The sequence below is a fragment of the Notolepis coatsorum genome, assembly GCF_963971535.1.
Source record: "Notolepis coatsorum genome assembly, chromosome: 9".
NCBI lineage: Eukaryota > Metazoa > Chordata > Actinopteri > Aulopiformes > Paralepididae > Notolepis > Notolepis coatsorum.
Window position 1 is genome coordinate 118,164,108 of NC_140173.1, and position 23,185 is coordinate 118,187,292.

The 23,185-nt window shown below is 44.6% G+C and overlaps 1 protein-coding gene across 1 annotated transcript in view; it reads left to right on the forward strand.

Moving 5' to 3' along the window:
• Positions 1 to 23,185, forward strand: part of LOC311233973 (zinc finger MIZ domain-containing protein 1-like) — a 297,273-nt gene that overhangs the window by 91,610 nt on the left and 182,478 nt on the right. Inside the window, exon 2 of the mRNA XM_084321040.1 lies at positions 1,912 to 2,037. The gene's annotated coding sequence lies outside the window, so the exon portion shown is untranslated. The remainder of the gene's footprint in view (positions 1 to 1,911; positions 2,038 to 23,185) is intronic.

Sequence of the window (23,185 nt, forward strand, 5' to 3'; positions counted from 1 at the left end):
AAAGCGCGTCTTTAAATTGTGTAGCAGAAATGTGCATGGAATTTCCTTTTTTTGTTTGATCTACTTTTTCTCCCATTTTTCTATTTTTCTCCCTTCCCCAATTTCGTATCGTCCAATTCTACCCTCCCCTGTCTCGAACGTTGTTAGGCCATGTCTCCCACAAGCCGGCTGCAATGTGGACGAAGCCTTACATCACGTGTCCCCTCCGGTACTCGAGGAAGCAGCCGTCGCATCTTTTCACCTGCACAGTGCGATCTCTCAGCGTCGGGGGTCTGCGTTTGGAGGGCACACCGCCCCCGTCGCTTCCTGATTCTGCTGCGCAGGCGCACCAACCGACCTGTAGGAGTGGCTGTCCACAACGTCCGATCCCCACCCATCAGCTTCCCACCCCCTAACACTGCCAATTGTATTAGTATGAACGACCAGCCAAGCTGATAGCAATGCGGAGAGCTGGGCTCGAACCCAGCGTCTCCTGCATTGGTGTTGAGCGCCTTGCCCACTGCACCACCTATGTGCATGGAATTTCTCAGTGAATAACCTATTCAGTATATATAAAAAAAGAAAAACCTAAATCTACTATAACCTAATCGACTAACAAACTATAACCGATTAGTCAATCAATCGACTATAAAGGGGGTGGCCAATCATATCTAACCCCTGTATTGTAGGAAAGCCATGAGGCCTGCATGGTCTTTCTCTCCTCGAAGTGTAGCCTGACTAGGGCCTTACTACTTATAATACTGCACACAATGACGTCGTTCTTTTTGTCATTCCAAAGCGACAGATGTTGTTTTAATTTAAGATCACGAAAAGGTTGCGTTCAATCGACAACATTCCTGAAGAAAGGACTCAGTGACACAATCACTGTGCTTTAGAGCCCTATAACAAACTTAGGGGGACAAGTTCATATTATATTATAATCTCCATGTCTTAAGTCCACCCCCCCCCCCCCCCCCCCCCACCTGTCACCCTCAACACACTCACTACACACAGTTTTAAGAGAGGCTCCATTGGTGCGTGATATAGCTAAGTAATAGCTGCCTAATAGGCTTACCTGTCAGCGCCATTGGAGACAATGGGTCCTTTAAATCACATTTAGTCAGTGACACCTGCTCTGCTCTCTCCATGTTTATGACCCCCCTCCTCCTCCTGGCCCGGCTCCAAAATCTACCCTTCTTCCCGAAGTGTATAATAGTCTCTCTCACACCTCCACCTTCGCATGGATTAAAGGAATGGACAGGTGTAAATCTAGATTTGGAGCCAGCCAGCCACCCCCCCTCCCTCCCCCCTTGCTTAAACCCATCAACATGTTTGTAAAGGCTATCATTGAACCCATGGAGTCCATGTTCTCCAGAGAGAGAGAGAGAGAGAGAGAGAGAGAGAGAGAGAGAGGCTAAGTCCCTGTTGTGGTTCTTGTGCTGAGGCTGGTCTGATGCAGGTCCCCAGCGACGCAGTGAGCAGAGCCAGAGACTAAAAGAGGTGTATTAAGGTGGCGAAGCTCACCGCCCTGCGTGTAATGGACTCAGGATGAGGGGCTGCTGATAACCTTTAGGAAGGACATTGTTCCTGTGTAGTGGGGTGGGGTGGGGTGGTGGGAGGGGGGGCGGGGGAGGGCGTTATACAGGGCTGCTGCAATATACAAGCGCAGTTGTGTGATGGGTGGTGCAGTGAGCTCCTCGGTCCGCTGCTCCCCGGGCTGGAGGTAGAGTAAATGGGGCAGGGTGGCCGCCTCCCCACCTCCCTACATAAATATTTTCTGGAGCCGAGGTGGAATTATTTCCGAGATATATGCGTGCACGCGCGCACACACACACACACGCACGCACGCACGCACACAGTGACTCCTGCCGTGTTTTCCAGGCCCCCAGAAATGTAACGTTAATCCTGTCCCGTCTCTCCCTCTCTTTCCAGAGCCTTCACAGTCAGTGGAGCTGCCGGCGAGGGAGCGTCCGCGAGGAATACATGACGGGAGGGGCGGGGGAGAGGGTGTGGCTGCGACCGCAAAGCAACAGCACGCCGAGGTCAGAGTTCACCCAGGTAAGCGAAAGCGCCTGTGGTTGGCGATCGGCCTGTGCCCCTGCTGCGGCGGGTGTCGGGTCTGTGACGCGGGGGGAATGCGTCGTGATCACATCCCCCCCACCTGCGCACGGTGTTGGATTTGTGTGTGTCTGTCTGTGTGTTTCTTTTCCAGATCTCTTGGAATATTCCAGCCGCTCCTGATAGAGCCGTGATAGGAGAAGACAATACCCAGTGGGGGGCCGCGTCCCATACAGGCTGAGGGCCATTATGACTTAACAAGGGGCTCAAGTGGGCCCATGGGATGCCGCTGCTGCACTCCTCTGGAGGGCTTTGTTCAGTATTATGGTCTTTCCTTGTCTAGCTAACAGGATGTCGCCCGGGGGCATAACTCTCCCATTGGCTGACTCTCTCCATCAGAATCCTCATCACTATTTTGCAACGGTACGACACTGTCCTCTGCCCCCCCTCGAGCTCAGTGCTCTCTAGACCAGGGGTGGGCAACTTTGTATATGGTGAGGGCCACTAAATTTCCACACTCAATCTGGGGGGGCCGCATTGTTTATCGGCAGTCCCGCCAGTAGTACCTCATCACTCAAATAGCCCATAATAGTCACAGATGTGATAAATAAGGCATATAAACTACCGTAATTCCTCTAATAGTAACCGGTATTCAATTAAAAACCGGGTCTCTATTAATGACCAGGTGCACTGTTGAGCTAAGCAATTATAAGCCGGCCTCCTAATACAAGCCGGGTATATTTTGTTATTGTTGTTATATGCTGGCCTGGTTGTGCAGTAAATACCATATAATGGTATGGTGTTAATGTTTACCAAGAGAGTAAGCCTACCTCAGAATTGTATAAAACGAAGTTATTATTATTATTATACCAGTATTGTGATTGCACTATTTTACTTTGTTTAACTTTTTTTGACCACCTGTAATTGCACTGTTTACTACCGTATTTCATACAGTACTTGGTTTCAATAAATGAACCCAGTACATTTTACTGGGTTCAAACTGACACAAAATGTTGATTTATTCATTATGATCTGTTTGAAAATTAGAAATATAGGCCTCTCTCTTATACATGCCTCCTCCTAATACAAGCCTGGTATCCGCTACAGTTGAAACAAATACAAGCCGGGGTTACTATTAGAGGAATTACGGTATTATAATTGGTTGTAACTTTGTTTTTATTCCATTTAAAACGCATTTAGTAATGCTTAATTTCAACGTTATGAATTTATAAATTCAGCTGAAGTTGAAGGTATTGCTGTGTAACCCAAATATATACAAAAATGACAAATTATAATTAAGGCTTCTATTAAAATAAATGTATGAACTTAAAGCCCACTGCTCAACAAACACAAAGCAGCATTCCTGCTGCATTTCACTACAACAGTAAATCAAAAGTGCAATAATAAATGATTTAGTTAAATGTATAAACTTTTATCCTGCTACTAAACAAAACATTCCTGAGTGCCTCCCATTGACCCTTTATCAAACTGGCATGACATTCACCCTCCCCCCACAGTGGGTCAATAATGGTTCTGTCTTTAATGAGACACTTGTGGTCTCTCCTGTTGGCGCACAATAGAAGGAATGTCAACTTCAATGTTTGTGCATGCAATCTGCATCAGATGAAATAACATTTCATTTTTGTGTGTACACATCCGTGCTTGTACTTCTGCTCAGAAAAGTGCTGGGACGGCGTGGTACCGCGTGGCATGACCACTGCACCCCTGATTATTAGTGACCCACAATAGATGGAAATTATGTTAGCTAACTTACCTGATGTATAATGCAGTGCAGCATTGGACACTCAACGCCACTCTGCCTTAGAAGCCTGGCGAATCCTGTGTGTTTTCCTTTCATTGCGGGTGCTCCATCGGTAACAACAGCGTACAGTTTATCAAACCCCCCATATTGCTGCACGGCACTTTCAACAGTGTTGAATATGTCCACACTAGGGCTGACCCCTATTAGTCGAATAGTCGACTAATGGATCGAAAGGAGCCATAGTCGACTGCCAACCTCTTAGTCTTAGATTGCCTGGCTGATATTAAATTATGGATGAGTTCAAACTTTCTCAACTTAAATGAGCGCAAAACAGAGATAATTTTATTTAGTAATGATTCACCTGACCCTACAGCCATTGCTCTAGGCCCCCTGGGCTCAAATATCCGCTCCTCTGTCAGAAACCTTGGAGTAATCTTCGACAGAAATTTTAAATTTGATAAGCAGGTTAGTTCGGTGGTCCAAACTAGCTTTTTCCACCTCAGACTCCTAGCCAAGACCAAACCATACCTCTCCCAGAAGGATCTGGAGAGGGTGATCCATGCCTTTATCTCGACCCGGCTGGATTACTGCAATGCGTTGTATATCGGCATTGACCAGTTGCTGCTTCGTCGCCTGCAACTGGTACAAAATGCGGCTGCCCGTCTGCTTTCCGGTACCAGGAAACGTGACCACATTACACCAGTTCTGGCTTCTCTCCACTGGCTCCCCGTCCGTTTCCGTATTGATTTTAAACTTTTACTGACTGTTTTTAAAGCACTACACGGGCTGGCTCCACCGTACCTAGCTGAGCTCCTACATCACCCCACCCCATCCAGAGCCTTAAGGTCTGCTGACCAGCTGCTGCTGGAGGTGCCTAGGACCAGGCTAAAAACCAGGGGAGATAGAGCCTTTGCTGCTGCTGCCCCCAGACTCTGGAACAGCCTCCCCCTCCACATAAGATCTGCCCAGAGCCTGGAGGTTTTTAAATCCTTGCTCAAAACACATCTCTTCTCCCTGGCCTTTGACCAGAGCTAGCCCAGCATCTATACATGACGTCAGCTGTCACTCTGCATTTTTATCAAATTTTCTTGTCTCTTTTATTGCACTTTGCACTTTGCACTTTGCACTGTACTGTACTCTACCTCTTTTCTAGTGTATTTTATTGCATTGTATGTGTTTTTTATCATGTTGTGAAGCACTTTGGTTTGGCTGTTAGTCATTTGTAAACGTGCTATACAAATAAAACTGACTTGACTTGACTTGACTTAGTCGAATGCAAAAAAAAAATATATATATATATATTATAATTTTTTTATTATAATTTTTTTTTATAAATATTGGCCTGGAGCCGCATGGAGTGTCGGTGAGGGCCGCATGCGGCCCGCGGGCCGCCAGTTTCCCCTCCCTGCTCTAGACTAACTTTTTCACTTGTTTCTTAGCAAGATTTGGTTGCATTCATCTTCATTAATAAAATAGTTTTTGCTATTCAGGGCCTTCATTTCATGCTATTTCTTTATTTTACGTTTGTTATTTTCTGCCACGAGCAGATAAGTCATTTAGAAAAATAAATAATACCGCCGGTAAATATATAATATGGGGGGAATTCCTCTTTCAGCATTGAAATTGATAACGATTCCATTCTCCTCTGTTGAGAGATTGTTTTCCTGTAAGCGCTGAAAAGGGAGCGGCTCCGTGTTTTGAGTCATGCATCTGCCACTACAGGTGTGTTGGGCTGCACGATTTTAGGAAATAATGTAATTGCGATTTTTCTGACAGATATTGCGATTAAATTTGCGATTGTAATATATATTTTTTGCAGCCCAATGGATGTTTATTGTAAAATGCGGCTTGCATCTGGCCTACGCGCTGGGTCTGCTTGGGACACCGAGCCTGGAAATGTTTCTTTTTATCTGGGAATCGATACCGGTACCCAACGGTACCTTTTTTCTGTACTTTTCTGTACTCTCTCTATCTCTGAAGTCTAAACTTCACAACACAATCTAAAACCCCTCCCTACCTCCCTCTCCCAAAGACGAGGATGCATTGCAAAGCTTGTTAGAAGCATTGGAGTTTTCACTGCACATAGAAACAGCGCGGGGAAAAAAGCTGGGACTTATTTCGGGTCGCTAAATGCGACCAAAGCACTCTGGAGCTATGCTGTAACGTCTTCACACACGGATGTTTCATGAGCTGTTGTTGATGGGTGTATACGTAGCTGCCTTTGGCTACTTCTGATTGGTGAGCAATGAGAGCACAGCACTTCTGATTGGTAAGCATGACTGGCACGCAAGAAGAAACATTGAATCAGACTCTCTGCATAACTCTGCAAAAAAGAATTTAATCTGTCAGTTGTTGACTACTGCTACATCTGTCACTACAGGTGTGTTGTTGACTCCTGCTACATCTGTCACTACAGGTGTGTTGTTGACTCCTGCTACATCTGTCACTACAGGTGTGTTGTTGACTCCTGCTACATCTGTCACTACAGGTGTGTTGTTGAGTCATGCATCTGTCACTACAGGTGTGTTGTTGAGTCATGCATCTGTCACTACAGGTGTGTTGTTGACTCTACTGCTACATCTGTCACTACAGGTGTGTTGTTGACTCCTGCTACATCTGTCACTACAGGTGTGTTGTTGACTACTGCTACATCTGTCACTACAGGTGTGTTGTTGACTCCTGCTACATCTGTCACTACAGGTGTGTTGTTGACTCCTGCTACATCTGTCACTACAGGTGTGTTGTTGACTTCTGCTACATCTGTCACTACAGGTGTGTTGTTGACTCTACTGCTACATCTGTCACTACAGGTGTGTTGTTGACTCTACTGCTACATCTGTCACTACAGGTGTGTTGATGACTACTGCTACATCTGTCACTACAGGTGTGTTGATGACTACTGCTACATCTGTCACTACAGGTGTGTTGTTGAGTCATGCATCTGTCACTACAGGTGTGTTGTTGAGTCATGCATCTGTCACTACAGGTGTGTTGTTGAGTCATGCATCTGTCACTACAGGTGTGTTGTTGACTCTACTGCTACATCTGTCACTACAGGTGTGCTGTTGACTACTGCTACATCTGTCACTACAGGTGTGTTGTTGACTCTACTGCTACATCTGTCACTACAGGTGTGTTGTTGACTCTACTGCTACATCTGTCACTACAGGTGTGTTGTTGACTCTACTGCTACATCTGTCACTACATGTGTGTTGTTGACTCTACTGCTACATCTGTCACTACATGTGTGTTGATGACTCCTGCTACATCTGTCACTACAGGTGTGTTGTTGACTACTGCTACATCTGTCACTACAGGTGTGTTGACTACTGCTACATCTGTCACTACATGTGTGTTGATGACTCCTGCTACATCTGTCACTACAGGTGTGTTGTTGACTACTGCTACATCTGTCACTACAGGTGTGTTGTTGACTACTGCTACATCTGTCACTACAGGTGTGTTGTTGACTCCTGTGCATCTGTCACTACAGGTGTGTTGTTGACTCCTGTGCATCTGTCACTACAGGTGTGTTGTTGACTCCTGTGCATCTGTCACTACAGGTGTGTTGTTGACTCTACTGCTACATCTGTCTCTACAGGTGTGTTGTTGACTACTGCTACATCTGTCACTACAGGTGTGCTGTTGACTACTGCTACATCTGTCACTACAGGTGTGCTGTTGACTACTGCTACATCTGTCACTACAGGTGTGTTGACTCCTGCTACATCTGTCACTACAGGTGTGCTGTTGACTACTGCTACATCTGTCACTACAGGTGTGTTGTTGACTACTGCTACATCTGTCACTACAGGTGTGCTGTTGACTACTGCTACATCTGTCACTACAGGTGTGTTGTTGACTCCTGTGCATCTGTCACTACAGGTGTGTTGTTGACTCCTGTGCATCTGTCACTACAGGTGTGTTGTTGACTCCTGTGCATCTGTCACTACAGGTGTGCTGTTGACTACTGCTACATCTGTCACTACAGGTGTGTTGTTGACTACTGCTACATCTGTCACTACAGGTGTGTTGTTGACTACTGCTACATCTGTCACTACAGGTGTGTTGTTGACTCTACTGCTACATCTGTCACTACAGGTGTGTTGTTGACTACTGCTACATCTGTCACTACAGGTGTGTTGTTGACTCTACTGCTACATCTGTCACTACAGGTGTGTTGTTGACTCTACTGCTACATCTGTCACTACAGGTGTGTTGTTGACTACTGCTACATCTGTCACTACAGGTGTGTTGTTGACTCTACTGCTACATCTGTCACTACAGGTATGTTGTTGACTCCTGCTACATCTGTCACTACAGGTGTGTTGTTGACTACTGCTACATCTGTCACTACAGGTGTGTTGTTGACTCCTGCTACATCTGTCACTACAGGTGTGTTGTTGACTCCTGCTACATCTGTCACTACAGGTGTGTTGTGCATCTGTCACTACAGGTGTGTTGTGCATCTGTCACTACAGGTGTGTTGTTGACTCCTGTGCATCTGTCACTACAGGTGTGTTGTTGAGTCATGCATCTGTCACTACAGGTGTGTTGTTGACTCCTGTGCATCTGTCACTACAGGTGTGTTGTGCATCTGTCACTACAGTTGTGTTGTTGAGTCATGCATCTGTCACTACAGGTGTGTTGTTGAGTCATGCATCTGTCACTACAGGTGTGTTGTGCATCTGTCACTACAGGTGTGTTGTTGAGTCATGCACAGGCCCCGAAACTAGAGTCTGCCACCCGCCATTGGCGACCAGATTTTAGGTTTGGCGTGTGCCACTGAGAGGTCTGTCCGCCATTTGGCGGGTCACAAAATAGTCATGTAAAATAATTAAAACTGCAGTGTGTTTTGGTCTTACGACAGGCCTAATTTGTGGCTTGTTTACCGATGTCACATCCACTACTCTTCTGTCCTGACTGCCCGTGGCGCCTGCTTGCACTGTAGGGAGCTAACTACGCTAAGCTAATTAGCGTTAGCTGCTAATCCTGGAAACGCTCAAAGCACCGTCAGCGAGTCCACAAAACCAGTTACATTAGTGAGGAAAGGGGTTATATTAACGAGGCTTGACAACAGGGGTTCAAAGATAACTTCACATTTATTGGCTATTGGTTTATTTATATCGCTTCATGCATCCACCAGGCTCCGTGTGTTCTGTTGACATCTTAGTCTGTGTGTGACATCATCAACTACACGACTCAGACGGAGATGCTCCAGCTGCAGCGCCGGAGAATCCTTGCATGCTGCTGAATGTAGAGTATAGGGCCCAGCTGCAGCGCCGGAGAATCGTTACTGGAGCTGGAGGCTACTCGAGTATACACACAGACAGTGGAGCTGTTTGCAGATAGCGAGCATTTTGACTTGTTGCGTGGTGGCGATGTCTCGCAGATAATACAACTACAAGTATGATTATATAATATATATATTTTATTAAAAAAAAATTATATAAAATAAAAATAAAAAAAATTTTAATCAAAAAAATGTGGCAGGTAAGAAATATGCTTGGCGGGTAGATTCTTCCCATCTACCCGCCACTGGCCGGTGAGTCAAAAAGTTTATTTCGTGCCCTGGTCATGCATCTGTCACTACAGTTGTGTTGTGCATCTGTCACTACAGGTGTATTGTTGAGTCATGCATCTGTCACTACAGTTGTGTTGTTGAGTCATGCATCTGTCACTACAGGTGTGTTGTTGAGTCATGCATCTGTCACTACAGGTGTGTTGTTGAGTCATGCATCTGTCACTACAGGTGTGTTGTTGAGTCATGCATCTGTCACTACAGGTGTGTTGTTGAGTCATGCATCTGTCACTACAGTTGTGTGCGCATCTGTCACTACAGGTGTGTTGTGCATCTGTCACTACAGGTGTGTTGTGCATCTGTCACTACAGGTGTGTTGTTGACTCCTGCTACTTGAGAATGTATTTGAGTCGTCTACAATGGACTATTGGACTGTCTATCTTATTTATAGCCTATAGTTGGTCCTTGTAGGATGACATTTGAACGAGAGTCCTGTGGTTCGGGGGCCATGGTTTGCTCCTGGCAAACCTGCTCCTCTCTCTCTCCATCATCCACACCCTTCGCTGGCTCAGCATTTAAAACGAATCATTCTCTCCCCTTTTTGACATAATCAGCTGTAGACAGCTCACTTTTGACACTCGATTGCTTGAATTGCTCTGATCCACGCGTTCCGTTTCCTCGACTGTGGATAACTTATTTTAAGACTAAGTTACCAGTAGCATCCTCCAGTCATATTTGTAATATGTCAAAATATAATCTTGGAATAAAATAGATTATACATGATCTTTGTTTTAATCAACCATTCAGACCCACCCTACCCCCACTCGCACTAATGCGATCAAGTCAAATATGAACTTACACTTCCAAAAAATAAGAAGGTTGCATACGAGACCCCCCCATGATTGTGATTGGTTGAAGAAACAAACAACACAGAGCATGTCCTCCTTCTAGTCCTCAATGGGTTCCGCCAGACCTTTGTTCTGTACCGCTACAGTAGTGCTAAACCGAGGTGAGAGGAATGGGCCTGGGTCATGCAAGACTAGGTGTAGTTGGCACGGCGTTGCCTGGCAAGCTGAGCGCTATAACACGGCTGCTCCTGAGCTAGTGGGCAGGGAGCGTCTGGGGGCTCGTCCTCCGCCTGCTGCTGCTGTTTACGAGGAGTCACAGAGGGGCCTGTTTGGCCTGAGATGCCCATGGCTCCGAGGGGCCTCCTGACGCCTGCAGAACGGAACTAAACAATGACGTCAATATCTTGCAGAAACGTCATATCTGGGCAGGAAACAAGTCCACGCTTGTTTATTACTCCATGCTCTGCTCACCGACTGGTGCAAACGAGGAAACGCTGTGCCACAAATAACTTTTTCTGCCTCTTTTTGCCTTTTTGTTTACTGTGCCGGTTCCCTTCGTTTTGTCATCAGGTCTCGACTAATTGGAACCTACACACCTGCTGCCAATTATACCGAATGACTGGCTGTAGGCACAACCGTTTAGGATGCTTTGTACTTCTGACGTTTTCCAGCGTCTTTGGGTTCCTGAAAAGCGCTTTATAAATAAAATGTATTATTATTATTATTATTACTGTATTATCTGTGGCTTGGCTCGGAACCAAGGTGATGACACACTTTCCATATGTGGGAGACTATGTCACAGGGCTGTGACTGGAGACACAAGGTCTCTACAGGACATTGACTTCATAACTTTTTGATTTTATTACATTGTAATTGTGACCCCTATACAAGATTAAAGGATATGTGCACAATTTTGCACCCCTACCAGTACCTCCATTTCCTGCTTACCAATGCAGTGTTGCCTCTAGATTTAATTTAAATGGGTGGTAGCCCCCTGGAAATGATCAGTGTTGTCGCACGCATATTGTTAAAAGTGTTCCTGTGTAGTGGAGAGGCTGTTGTTGGTATTGGTGCATTAGCAAAAGTCCACTTAAATATTTCCTCGATGAAACAGTGAAACCTAGCTTCAAATTGCAGCTCTGACGAAACCCGTACAAGGAAGTGCTAATGTTAGCATGTTAGCGCGTAACGAGTCAGCTAGCAAGCTTGAAGTTAAGATTAACACTTTCAGCGCCAGAGGTCGCTGTGGGCCGTGTGGTAAGAATGCCAGCGCTTTAAAGAATAAAGATACATGACAGTGTTTGCAGGGCTAAAACTATATTAAATATCATAGCTATGGATATAAAACGATTGCCCATTTGACATCGAGTATCTATCATTCAATTTGTGAAAAAGAAATAATGTTTTCATCCATACATTCCCTTTTTATACCGTGGTGAATATGAGTATAGTTTTAGAGTAATTCTGTCTAATCCCAGGAAACGCCGCTATGCAGCGTTTAGTGCATTTCACTAGAAACCGTGGCATTCCTCGCCTGTATCAATGATCAATCTGAAATCAACGCTATATTATCGGTATTATGTTTCATCATGCATGAAATGGGGGGGGGGGGGGCGTTTTTATTTTATATCCACTTCTTTCAGTTTTTTCTATTTTTCTCCCATCCCAATTTCGCTGTGCCAATTCTCCCCTCCCCTGTCTTGAACATTGCTCGCATATGCCCCCCACTGGCCGGTTGTAGGGAGGATAGAAGCCTTGCATCACGTGTCCCCTCCGAAACACGAGGAGGCAGGCTGTCACATCTTTTCACCTGCCAGCGCGGACTCTCATTGGCGAGGTGTAACGTGTGGGAGGCGTACACTACCCTCGCCATTTCCGGTCTCTGCTGTGCAGGCGTCCCCCAACCGACCTGTAGGAGTCGCTGTCCACAACGTCCAGATTACCACCCATCGACTTCCACCCGCTAACTCTGCCAATTGAGTTAGTATGACGGCCGGCCCAAGCCGGAGGCAACGCTGACAGCCGGATTCGAACCCGGTGTCTTTTGCGTTGGTGACGAGCGCAATGTCCGCTGTGCCACCCAGCCGCCCGGGGGGAGGGTCGTTTTTCTATGCTTTGATCGTCACCAACGGAATACCTTACACACACACATTACACACATACGTTCGGATCGCGGGGGTAGGGATTCTTCGATCAACGCAAGATTGATACCATATAGCCCTTACCTTGACTAGGATGTACTGCAAAAAGAATATTCCAATGATCTGATCGCCATTCCAAGTATTGATGTCGATCGTGTTGCCAACATAATCCACCAAAGAACATGAACCGGGAGTGCTTGATTATCCTCAATCCATGTGTTGTAACCACTCGCCAAACCCGGACTGTACTTTTTAGATTGACGTACAGCCCAAGCCAGAGAGTTTCCAAGGATGTGCAATACTGGCCGCAAGGCGGCAGGCGGCGGTATTGGACGTTTGCGATCTCATTCCCAATGATAACACAGGCTCCCTCGATGGATAACGATTGGAAAACAGCGAATAAAAGAAATAACGATCAAATAACGTATACGTGGTTGGCGTTATTCGATTGGCGGACAAACACGTATTAAATCGTTGTTGGCAGCCATTGAGTTAAAGATAATGTTATTTTGGCTGATTTAACTTATAATTGTTTTTTTATAGAGCCACAGCTTAGATTTTGGATTCTCCCTTCCTGGGGTTTTGCGTTTTACTTATTATTATTATTATTATTATTATTATTATTATTATTATTATTATTATTATTATTATTATTATTATTATTATTATTATTATTATTATTATTATTATTATTATTATTATTATTATTATTATTATTATTATTATTATTATTATTATTATTATTATTATTATTATTATTATTTTTTTTTTTTTTTTTTTTTTATCCACTTTTTCTCCCATTTTCTATGTTTTTCTCCCATCCCAATTTTCGTATCATCCAATTCAACCCTCCCCTGTCATGAACGCTGTTTCTTGCCTCCCACAAGCCGGCTGCAATGTGGACTAAGTCATACATAGCACAAGTCCCCTCCGGTACTTGAGGTAACAGCAGTCGCATCTTTTCACCTGCGCAGCTCGATCTCTCAGTGGCGAGGAGTAACGCGTGGGAGGCTCACGCTGCCCCCGACACTTCCTGATTCTACTGCGCAGGCGCACCAACCGACCTGTAGGAGACGCGGTCCACAACGCCCGATCCCCACCCGTCAGTTTCCCTCCCCGTAATACGGCCAATGTGTATTACTGCGGACGACCAGCTAAACTGAAAACAATGTGGAGAGCTGGATTCGAACACGCGAACCCAGCGTCTCCACATTGGTGGCAAGTGCCTTGCCCACTACACCACCTAGCCGCCCAATCTATTATTATTATTATTATTATTATTATTATTATTATTATTATTATTATTATTATTATTATTATTATTATTATTATTATTATTATTATTATTATTATTATTATTATTATTATTATTTATTATTATTTATTATTATTATTATTATTATTATTATTATTATTATTATTATTATTATTATTATTATTATTATTATTATAAAAAAGGGGGAAAAGAGAAAGTAAAAAAAAAAAGAGATAGGAGTGCGTCACCTTGTTTGTAGAGCTATAACTATATTCTATATTATAGCTATGGATACAATACTATGGCCCATTTGACATCACCTATCTATCGTTCAATATGTGAAAAATAATACATAGAATAGTAAACTCGTTGTTGGCGGGGAATGAGTTTTAATACGCACACAAATTCACATGTTATCAATAGAATGGTAGTGCAAACATTGCATTGATGTCGGTAGAGACCTTTATCAGCACAATCCATGCGATTCTTTATACTGGATACCTGCAGTTCCAGCTAGTTAGCCTCAAACTAATGTAAAGTCAATGGAGGCACGTTCCAGTCTGTATAAGCCCTGCAATAAATGCTGCTACTTTGTGGAGTGTGTTTCGGCAGTGTAGGGTATTGATGTTAGAATGGATAAACATGGGTGGAGGGGGGGAGGGGCGGGGGGGGGGGGGGGTTCAGATGCTAGCTCCCTCTAATCAGACCTTGTACCACACAGTACAGAACAGGCCATGCGGTTGATTTAATGCTGGTTTTTGAGAAGCCGGCCGCCTCCCACTGTGATGTCACACCACCGCGACCCTGTTCCGAACAGCCGTGTCGCGCTATATCGCTCCCCCTACCTCTTGTTTGAATCGCCGTCGTCCACACACACACACACACACACACACACACACACACACACACACACACACACACACACACACACACACACACACACACACACACACACACACACTGTATTCATTCCGAAAGGATTAAAAACGACAACGGGTGGTGGTGGTGGTGGGCAAATTCCAGGGAAGGGAAGTAAATAAATAAATAAAATATGCCGGTTAATCTCCCTTAGTGCCGTGTGTGAACGCTGAGCACTGGTGCCGCCCGAGCAACATCTGCCTCCCACACACACACACACACACACACACACACACACACACACACACACACACACACACACCACACACACACACACACACACACACACCTACACACACACACACACACACACCTACACACACACACACACACACACCTACACACACACACACACACACACACACCTACACACACACACACACACACACCTACACACACACACACACACACACACACACACACACACACACACACACACACACACACACACACACACCTACACACACACACACACACACACACCTACACACACACACACACACACACCTACACACACACACACACACACACCTACACACACACACACACACACACACCTACACACACACACACACACACACACACACACACACACACACACACACACCTACACACACACACACACACACACACCTACACACACACACACACACACACCTACACACACACACACACATACACGGCTGGCAGGGATCAGCCGAAGCGATTAACACGCGGACGTCAGAACACTGAGAGCGACAGGTTTAACACTCACATGCGCGCGTTGCCGACCCACCGAGGGAGTGACAGGCGATGCGCGCCGGAAGAGCGAGAGGCAGAAGAAGGAGCGAGCCTGAGTGTGTGACAGCAGACACATGAAAGCATCTCCAGACAACCTCCCAGTCAGTTGTCTCTCAGCCCCGCTATCATCTCCCACACGCTCCGGCGCTGGTACATCTCTCTCTCTCTCCTTCCCCTCACTCATTTCGACACGGAGGAATGAAAAGAAGAGACGTTGATCAAACGCACAAGCAATCGAGGCGGAATTCAGGCCCCAAAGCAGTCCAAACCGGCATGAGAGACACACACACACACAGCTTCTCTGCGTTTTTTCTTTTCCCAGTTTAATTTGTTGAGAAAGGCTCGTCATCGAGAGATGAGCACAAGACAAGTTACAGACGTGCTGCGGTGCTGGGGTTCGGTTCTTCTCTTTCTCGCTCTTTGATCGGACACACGTTACCAGTGTCGACACGCACTCTTAATAGTGTGACCTGAAGTGAAGAAGGGAGAGAGGGAGATAGAGGGAGAGAGGGAGAGAGAGACGCTACTAGTGCATGTGCCACATGGCATTCCCAGATAAAGGAAGGGATGTCGTCGGCGCTCCCTGGGATTAGCTCACACCACGGGAATTAGCATCCCAGTCCCAGTACCCCCTTCTTTTTAAATTTTTATTTCCCTCGCTTTATCCTCCTGTCTCTCCATCTTTGTTCCTGGTGCTTTGCTGTCTGTCTGTCCAGCAGCTCTCTCTCTCTCTGTTTCTGCCTCTCTCTCCCTTCGCCAGGAAAGTTTACTTGGGGTTACTTTATTCATGTGATGATGGTGTGGAGCGACGGGCAGCAGGCACAAGAGCCCCTGTGTTCCTCCTCCGGTCCCGTGTGTCTGTGTATCATGTACACATGTGATTATGTGCAAGAGGGTGAGAGTCTCCGGGGAGTCTCGCCTCGAGGCGCTACAGGCAACTCAAGAGCCTTTGGGATGATAAATTAGGGATGCACCGATATGACAATTTGCCACCGATACCGATACCGATTGTTCAACTAACACAATCGGCCGATACCGATTCCGATATTTGTGGCAAAAATATTTTTTTTGTACTTTTTTCTTTTTTTTTTTTTAATATTTTTTTTTTTTTTATGAAACTACTGTATATTTATCTTACAAATTGTGCTCACCGATATGAACATAGGCCTCTTTACTTACTTAAAAAAAGGAAACAACATCAAGAAATAGCACTATCTCTCTCCCAGTACGTTCTGCAGGGCTGCATCTAGATACTAGTTCTCCCAGCATGGTCTACCCTGCTGGGCTGCAGCGAGATACTATTGTCTCAACCAATGAAATTTTGATTGACAGTCGATTCTGCCAATTACGTCACACACCGCTTGCACCCGCCTCTGCTGTTACCACCAATCGGCAAGGTGTATAAATTTTTTACTTCTGCTTTTGTCCGCCATTGATTTTGACGCGAGAGGTTTTCTAGAACAACAACACGGCGCGGCCGACGTTTAGCTTTTAGCTCCGCAGGATGACTTAAATGAGGCATAATGATTTTACTGCAACTAATGTTATAATAAAACAAAGCCTTTCTATATGTAGCAGGGTGGATTATCCCTGCTTCGTGGGAACGGTTGCTGGCAGTCAGGAGGTAGCTGGACACAGTAGAACTCTGTCTGACTGCACCCTCGTCTTTGGGCCTGGGGCGTCGACTGGAGGCTGGTAGTGTGAGTGGATGGGGCCTGGGATTTACCAACCTGGTCTGGTACTCTGGTCTTCCTTCCCTGCCGCAGGGCGGTCAGCAGTACTCCCCAACACGCTCCCACTCCTCCCAGTTGCTCCTTAGACCCTCCCACACCTCGTGACTGAATTGTAATCAAATACTCTGAGTTCCCCCCGCAAGCAGTACCCTCCCTCAATGACCCTAGAAACCTTACAATGAAAAGGGGAGAGTTGGGTAGGAAGGGGTTAACCATATATACGTTACCCACACCAAAAGAGTTAATGCTGGGCACAGGAATGGACACGCACACAGAACCCCATTCAAGTCTTTATGTTAATTATACTGTCAGTTACAATTATTTAATAGGAGTGGTCTACTGGACTGAAGTCCTACTATAGCTCCGGTGTGTAACTCAATACCTCATAAACACGTATATTATGCACCCACCTCTGGGTTAATATCAGGGATAATATACTTCACTGTGTTTGACTCATCACCCACGTCTGGGTCTGCACCCTGTATAATACCTCAACAGGCTTTGATTATACGGCCAGAATAATACCTCCAAAGGCTTTAATTATAATGCACCAGGTCTGTAACTTCCCCACAGGGAAGGGTTAATTGAATGGGAAAATATTAATAAACACACATGTTATCACGCTCAAAGAAAAGGAAATAAAACCAAAATAGTGGGCCCACAAAATACCAGTAAGTCCTATCTTAAAGGAAAACTCCAACATTTTGGGAAATTAGCTTATTTAACATCTTCCCTGGAGTTAGACAAGAAGATGCATACCTTTTTTGTCTCTGTGCGTGCATTTAGCTTAGGGAACAGTCGCTCTGTTAGCGTAGCTTAGCTTCATCACTGGAAGTGGGGGAGGGTTTGAGCCTGACGTTCCCTACAGTGCCCTACAGTCACGAAATACACTCCAAATACAACTCCAAAACGTTCATGTATTGATTGATTGATTGATTGAAAACTTTATTAACAGATTGCAGAATGGGTACAGTACAGTACAGCTCAATACATACAATTGTTAAGGGGATGCAGACCAGAGAAAGACTTTCGTCTTGTTTACATCAGGGTCCCCCATTTTCAATTCATCGTAACATATGTGACATACATGACATACAGATAGACAGTACTGCTACATCTATACATTTATGATTTTATGACATACCAGATTTGCAATTACAGTACTGTTTGTGATACAAAAAGAGTCCAGAAAGAAAAGAGTATATACATTAGACGTAGAAACTGTACATTGGATTGGGTAGGTGGGGGTGGGGGGGGACTGTACATTGGAGGTGGTTGGGTGGGTGGGGGGGGGGGGGGGGGGGGTTGGGTAGGAGGGGTGGGTGGGGGACACTGTACAACTGTACAAACAACACTGTACATTGGATTATTGACAAGACCATACTTGGTAATTTACTGTACATTGGAGGGGGTTGTGTTCGGACATTTACAGGGGCCAGTTTCGAGTTGCAGTCTCCCTTAGGTGTTTTTTGAGAGTGTTTTTGAAAGTGGGTAGTGATTCACATTCCTTTACAGCTTTGGGTAGGGCGTTCCACATTGATGTGGCATAATTGCGAAACGTGTTTAGTCCCTTGTTTGAGCCGAATCTGGGTTTAACATGATTTGTGGAGCTCCCTCTGGTGTTGTGATCGTGGTATCCACTGACCTTTGGGAAGTATTTTGTCATGTACATGGGTACCTTGGTCGTGTAGTGTATCTTGTAGACCAGGCCCATTGCAAGTTGCTGTACTCTGTCGTCTACTCTAAGCCATCCTAGGTTGTCAAAGTGGGCAGGGGTGAGGTGGGTTCTAGGAGTAAGGTCAAGCAGTAGTCTGACCAGTTTGTTTTGAGATGTTTGTAATTTTGTTTTTAGCGCCTTTGAGGTGCTTTGGTACCATGAGGTGCAAGCATAGTCGTAGTACCCTTGAATGAGTGCTCCTGCTAGAGTCTTCAGGGTATTCTTGTTTACCAGTGAGGAGATCCGGTACAAGAATCGAGTTCGTTGGTTGACTTTTTTTATTACATTGGATGCCATTTTGTCACAGGAAAGATTTGCCTCTAGGATGGAACCCAGGTAGGTAATATCTTCTTTCCTTGTGACAATATTGTCACCCACTGTAACTGAGAAGCCGTCGGTCTTGCTGAGTTTGTTATTTGAACCGAAGAGAATGGACTCTGTTTTGCCCATGTGTATTGATAGTTTGTTATCAGCGAGCCATATGCAGATTTTGCCTAGTTCTGAGCTGAGGGTTTTTTCAACCTGTAACTTGTTCTTGTCAGAGACCAGCAGGGCTGAGTCGTCCGCAAACAGGAACAAGTTGCAGTCACAAGCTGACGACATGTCATTTGCATAAATTAGGAACAGTAGCGGACCTAGTATGCTTCCTTGTGGAACACCACAGCTTACTGTGAGGGGGGGGGGGTAGGGTACCGTTTACCTCCACCATCTGCTCTCTCCCCTCCAGGTAGGATTGCATCCAGCTCACTGATAGACTATCAAAACCAATTGCTTTTAGCTTGTCAATCAGAATGGTGTGATTGACAGTGTCGAAGGCCTTTTGTAGGTCCAGCATGACCATGCCGCAGTATTTGCCCGCGTCCACCTCTTGTTTGATGTGGTCGTTTAAATAGAGAAGGCATGTGTCAGTGGAGTGGGATGTTCTGAAGCCAGATTGGAATTCGTAGATTAGATTTTTTTCCGCAAGGTATTTTTCGACCTGTTCGTATACAATTTTTTCCATGACTTTCGAGATGGAGGTAAGGATAGAAACAGGGCGGTAGTTGCCTGGGTCTAATTTACTGCCTTTTTTGTGCAGAGGGGTCACTCTCGCAATTTTGAAGTCCTTGGGGACGTGTCCCTGTTTTATGGAGAGGTTTATTATGTGTGTGATGACTGGGGTGATGGCGGCTGCTGAGTCTCTGAGGAATTTGGAGGGGATGTTGTCATGGCCAGTGGCCTTGTTGGGTTGGAGGGCGCTCAGTTTTTTGAGTACCTCATCTGTTGTTACCATTTCCAGTTTGAAGTCGTCTTTGTGGACCCCTAGGTTCTTGTAGTATGCTACTATGTGTTCTACCCCATAATGCCCTGAGTGGGAGGGTAGTTTGTTTACCAGTGTTGTGGTTATATATGCTTTGCGATCCTGGTCTGTGTTAGCTCCGGTTAGCTCAGAGCGTCCGGTATATAACAATACCAGCCATTGGATTACTGTTTTCTAAATTGGGGAGGCTTTTAATCATCAAGGTAAGAAGATTTCAAGTCATGGTATCCATAAACTTCAATCGGTTTGGATCTTTTGAATGAATGAGAATGTAAACACACACAGCGTCATGTTGAAATCACTGGCTGCGCTCATAGAGTAGTGGTTGGTCAAAAAAATAGTTCAGAGTATATTTGCTTATAAAACGTAATTGTCTAATTCAATTATTTTTTATTTCTCCACGTGGTAAATACACAGGTCACAACATGTTTACATGAACGTTTTGGAGTTGTATTTGGAGTGTATTTCGTGACTGTAGGGCACTGTAGGGAACGTCAGGCTCAAACCCTCCCCCACTTCCAGTGATGAAGCTAAGCTACGCTAACAGAGCGACTGTTCCCTAAGCTAAATGTACGCACAGAGACAAAAAAGGTATGCATCTTCTTGTCTAACTCCAGGGAAGATGTTAAATAAGCTAATTTCCCAAAATGTTGGAGTTTTCCTTTAATGCCGGCATATATTGTTTGGGGTACCCCTATGGAATGGTAGTAGCAACGTTACTTTCGCCCGCAGGCTGCACCACACTGTGTACTGTATAGTAATTCGGGAGCGTCAATGCTCATTGGTACTCATCCAAAATGGCCGCCTCGCCACTCCACTGTTGTCCGGGAGGCAAGATGGCGTCGAACGCTCTCGTTGAGGATGTTAGCAGGCGGGGCTGGAGCAGAGAGGCAGTGTTGGCCGATGACGACCTCTGCTGGTGGGGAAGAACTCCCGTGTCCTGCAGGCAGCCAGGTGCAGGTCTGGTCGTAGGCTGGCGTAGCAGAATGGTTGCAATTTGCAGGCAGCCGGAGCAGACTGGTTGTAGAGCTGGTGCTGGGTCGACACGCGGATCTAACGTTCCCTCACTCACACTGCAGCTAAACTCTGGGTCCCAAACAGCCCTTCTGCTGGACGAGATATATTCTAACGCGGGGTGCTCCTAAGCACCGTTCCTCTTCGCGCCACACTGGCGGGGCGCCTCACTAGAGGAAATAACTTTAACTTTAAGCCCAACTCGGCTATACCGTTCTTATTCTAGGATAACCCGTGGTATATCACTAGGGAATTCAGGGAGAAACATGCAACACGCTACTACGTTTGCTGATAGAGGATAACCCGTAATATACTCAAGTTCAATACGGGGCTCCCCGAGATACGTCTGTTCACAACAAAGGTCCCGACTCGAAGAGATCTGTCTTCTCCCTTCCTCCGGCATATATATCCTTCCATCTCTCTCTGCCTGCTACTGCCCCCTGCTGGTCCCGCCTGCCAGTCACACAAGGGAAGGATGGGGAATAATCCAGTACTGCCGCTTATAATCCATATTCCAGCGATAGAAGTTGGAGACGCTTGTGTCATTGTTCGTGCGAATCTCAATGAAACTAATAATTAGAATGTCTTGGTGCAGAAATGGGAGACAAAAAGGCAAGTCAGCAGCTCTGAATAATAAGCAATACTTCAGGCTGCTACATATACATGTGTCTGATTGAAAAACGTTATTAACAGATTGCAGAATGGGTAAAACTCAGGGCTCTGTGAGCAACGGAAGGAACTGAGCTAGTATGAACGCTTGCTACGTTCGGGTAAATAATATGCTAATATTATTGAACGTGTAACACTAACTATATAACGTTAATGCCACAAAACGAATGCCTTGTTAATCATAAGTAGTAACTTTGATGCAGTAGCTTGTGTGTGTGTGTGTGTGTGGGGGGGACTGGGGACGGCGTTGTGCAGGTCGCAAGTGAACTTTTTTTTGTCTTGACGCTACACAAATTGATGGATATTTATCGGCTACTGCCATCGGCACATTCGAGCTTATCGGCCGATAGGCCGATTGCAGTCAACAAGGCACTTATCGGCCGATACCGATACCCGACCGATACATCGGTGCACCCCTAATGATAATATTCAAAGGACAAGGTTGTGTGTTTTTTTTTTAACGTAATATTCATTGTGTTCTTCTGCCGCGGTTCTACTCCTGTCGCCTGTTTTCTCATGTGTTACTTTTGGTGTCACTGAGTGTTTCAACGTAGGTTCATAACTTGTTAACCCTTTCACTACCACACTACTACAGAAGGTTAACCCTTTCACTACCACACTACAGACGGTTAACCGTGTTAGTGAAAGGGTTAACCTTCTGTAGTGTGGTAGTGAAAGGGTTAACATTTTGTCGTGTGGCAGTGAACGGGTTAACCTTCTGTATTGTCGCAGTGAAAGGGTAGGGCTGGGCGATATGGCCTAATTTTTTTTTTTTTAAATCCGATTTACGATTTGAATAGATTTTTTTCTCTTGAAAACTAAAAAAGCAAAGGAAATCATTCAAATAACCTTTGTTTTTATTTGACACAAAAAAATAAATCAAACCAAGATGAATTTCCCTATTGGGATTGAAGTGCACCTTCACCAATCTTCACTTACAAAAATAATAATATTAATAATAATAATAATAATAATAATAATAATAATAATAATAATAATAATAATAATAATAATAATAATAATAATAATAATAATAATAATATATATTTATTTATATATATATATATATATATATATATATATATATATATATATATATATATATATATATATATATATATATATATAAAAGGTTACTCTTGATCAAACAAATATGAATGTCCCTATTGGGATTAATAGTGCAATAACTTGCTTTTTCACCAAACTTCACTTAAAACAAATAAAAGGTGCCTCTTGATCATCAAACAAGAATCAATTTCCCTATTGGGATTAATAAAGTGCAAATCTAACTTTCACCAAACATCACTGTTTGTAAAATAAAAGGTGACTATAACATTTATTTTTTATTAAAAAAAATTGGAAAATCGATTATAATTTTTCAAAATCGTCCTAAATCATTCATTCGAATTAATCGATTAAATCGATTAATCACCCAGCCCTAGGTTAATGTTATGTTATATATATATATATATTTTTTTAAAGAAGTTAAG